The sequence below is a fragment of the Polistes fuscatus genome, unplaced genomic scaffold (assembly GCF_010416935.1).
Source record: "Polistes fuscatus isolate 324 unplaced genomic scaffold, CU_Pfus_HIC Scaffold14, whole genome shotgun sequence".
NCBI lineage: Eukaryota > Metazoa > Arthropoda > Insecta > Hymenoptera > Vespidae > Polistes > Polistes fuscatus.
The window spans coordinates 1,866,230-1,869,732 of NW_025113042.1; the positions used below are offsets into that span (position 1 = coordinate 1,866,230).

The following is a 3,503-nucleotide window of genomic DNA, read 5'->3' on the forward strand; positions in this document are numbered from 1 at the left end:
GCGCCAATCCAAAGACTAAAAAACCTTTCTTTCTTCTAGTTAGTTACCCCAACAACGGTCACGAGTTTTGATTTTCCTTTTTTCCTCTCTCTCTTTCCTCTCTTCTTTTCTTTTTTCCTCTTCTTCTATCGCGCAATTATCGAACGAAAGGGAAAACAGCAACTAATGGCGATTGACAAATTTCGGACGACGGCCTCCAGACTCGTTTTCAACGTCGTCCGAGCACCTTCTAGATATAACTCGCAAGTAAATCTCCAAATAAGAGAGAGAGAGAGAGAGAGAGAGAATACGGGAAAGAAAGAGAGTGAGAGTTTTATCAAACGGAGCGGAGCGATCGTCTCGAGCGCGATCGTCAGACTGCCGTTGGTTCACGCCAACCGAATGCTACTCGAATGTTTGACCCATTTTTCTATCGATCCTGCCGTTTCTGCATCTAGGACACTGCGCGCGATGCCTCCTGCCGTTGAAATCTCTTTCGAATCCTCCCTTCCACCCCCTACTGACCCCACCAAAGCTCATCCTTTTCCACCTCCTTCTTCTCCACCTCATCAATTCCTATATTCCTGTGCTCTATTTTCTATTCCAGCCAACCCCACGCTCGTCCTGGTTTTTCTTTAGATTCTCAAACTCCCCTCCTATGCCTTTCCTAACAATTATTTCTTCCCCTTATCTTTACATATGTCTTTGATGACGCGAATCTTGTTCGGCTCCTATCGAGAATCTACTGATTGCGAGAAGTAAAAATCGTTTATCTATTTTCTTCATACTTTTTTGTTCTATACTCTTCTAATGTAACTTACATAACGCAATAAATAGACTCGATCTGATAGACAGAACAAGAGATAACGAAGGAAAGCGAATATCAATCCGAAGAAGATTCAAAGAGAACGGAAAATACTTTTCCTTGGTTTCTTCCTGGTTCACAGGAATGCAAAGGTTCGAGGAATCACCGAAAACGATAGTACATTGTACTGGTAGGAAGATTAAACGCCAACGTTTCCTATGGGTTTAGCTATGTAGAACTTAATGAAGAAGAAGTAGAAGAGTACGAGGAGAAGGAGGAGGAGGAGGAGGAGGAAGATGAAGCGGAGGAAGAGAAAGAGGCGGTGGTGATGATGGGGGCGGAGGCGGGAGAGGTGAATCGCAATGAAATATTGGGACACCACCAGCTCGTCATCGTCGCTGTTGCCGTTGCCGTCGTCGTCGTCGTCGTCGTCGTCGTCATCGTCGTCGTTGTCGTTGTCGTTGTCGTCGTCGTCGTCGTCGTCGTCCTATTTCCGCGCTCGGGAAAGTTCGTGCCGGCACCGATTGTGCGCGAAGCTACGGGAATATAAGTAGGTCGTTCCGAGCTGCACGTGTCGTCCTTGACTCACATAACGAGGCGCGCAGGCGCTCACCGGTGCCGCATTGCCGGTCGCTAGGACTCTTTCTTTGTTCCTCCTCCCTCCCACCCTCCCTCCCTCTATGGGTTGCTAACACTTCAAGCTTATGTAGTATATTTCTCTCTCTTTCTTTCCTTCTTTCTTCTCTAAAAAATCTTCTATTTAATTGTAAATATGTATGTTCCTAAGCGCATTTCTAAGTATCACGAATATTCTATACGCGAGTTTTCTTGCCTTTCATAAATTTCTAACAGAGTCCATGTTGGATCTTCCAACTTCTAAACGGTAATTTGGACTCGGTTCTAAATCGATCGAGTTCTCTCTCTCTCTTTCTCTATAGATTAAAGAAAATATATATTTGTCTTCTGTAGTCAATAAAATCTCTTTCATTTGTGACTATCTATACTTCTATATCATGCTGGATATTAAATATCAAAGCAACCTCTGACGGTTACCTACCTATTCGGACGTTAATTTATGCGGCGTACTACTATTTTCGAAATCACGTCGATGGCCTATTCGAAGTGCCAGATGCTTTTAAAAACGAGTAGGCGAGAGGTGAGACTTTGTTAGGCGTGTGGTTGCGTCGTCTATGATATGGACTGAAGAGAAGGAAAAGAAAGGTTATCGTTAATGCCACTCTCTTTCTTCACATGCATACTTACATATACACATATACATTATAAATATGTATATACGTGCGGTAAGTATTCCTCCATCTTCCTTCTCCTCTCTTCTCTTCTCTTCTCTTCTCTTCTCTTTTCTTCTCTTCTCTTCTCTTATGTTAGCAGCGGGATTTCAAACATGTAAACGCGCGTAGCGACGAAGGTTCGATCGCGTGACGTAATTACGCGCTGTCGCAACGCGTGCGCAAGAAAGAGACGCGTGGATCCGGTTGCTTAGGGGAAAAAGCAATGTGTATCGACGGAAACCTAGGGTAGCGTGTTAGATTTTCTTTTTGTCTTCTTACACTGTTCTCTTGTTGTTATTATTGTTACACGATGATCATGAACACACGCACGCACGAGAAACACTGATTCGTCAATTATATTGTTCGAGTTTGTATACTTTGTTTGGCTTTGTCCGATGAAAATTAGCGAACAAAACTATATTCATTTATTAATGATATAGATAGTCGTATATTCATTTTCGATTAGGATCCATGTAATTTTATAGTTACGATTGGAATTACAGATCAATTGGGATTATAATAATTGTTATTTGATCCATCTTCGGTGTTGTTGTTGTTGTTCTTCTTCTTCTTCTTTCTCTTCCTCTCATTCTATTTGTTTGTTATGCGGAAGAAACGAGAGAAAAACCTCGTGGAAATCGGCAGAGTCTGGCTCCCGGCTTTGGCACCGAGGTATTGATCGCCACGGAAACTCCAAAGGGGAGAGGGCATCACCACACTGCTGAGCTGCTATCCGAACCCCAATTGGATCGACCTACCTCCTGCTTGCTTGCTTGCTTGCTTGCTTGCTTGCTAGCTAGCTGCTGCTGCTGCTGCTGCTGCTCGCTGTTACTACCGTTGGCAGCAGAATATGTGCGCGCGCGTGCACGCTATCACTACGGCCTATTTCTCGAATTCGCCAGGAAACCGCCACCGCCTTCATTTTCTTCACCACACCTTTCGTCCCTTATCCATCGATCGAGGAAAAATAACTCACGAGAAATGAAAAAGGAATTATCGAAATTATTGTATCGTATCGTTGTTTCGTTATAAATGATCATTTTGTTATATCTCTGTATATTTTGTTATTGAATTGTCGAAAAACAACCATTGTTTTACGGCTTATTTTTTTTCGTAACCGCATCAATACTTGTGAAATTATAATTAAAAATATATAAAAGTAATTTATACCTAGATGCGAACATTTTTCATTTCGACATCTTTCTCATTTCATTTAGAAATAATTTTTTCATCGTGTGTCAACAATAATAATTCTCTATTTCTTTTTCCGTTATCATCGTAAAGAAACAAAGAAAAAGAAACAAAAAACATTTCTATCGTTAATGATAAAGGTCAATATGTTATATAATAACGTTCATTATTATCGAGAGTATCGAGAGAGAAATACTTTGAAAATAGAAATACACGCATGCAGTGTGTGTCGTGAACCT

The 3,503-nt window shown here is 41.7% G+C and overlaps 1 long non-coding RNA gene across 1 annotated transcript; it reads right to left on the minus strand.

Annotated features, from left to right (window-relative positions):
• Window positions 1-1,524: 1,524 nt before the first annotated feature.
• Window positions 1,525-2,999, minus strand: LOC122514359. The gene is made up of 2 exons (XR_006303033.1): window positions 2,081-2,999; window positions 1,525-1,984 (listed from the first exon to the last, which is right to left on the minus strand). It is a non-coding gene; the product is annotated as an uncharacterized LOC122514359 (long non-coding RNA).
• Window positions 3,000-3,503: the final 504 nt, after the last annotated feature.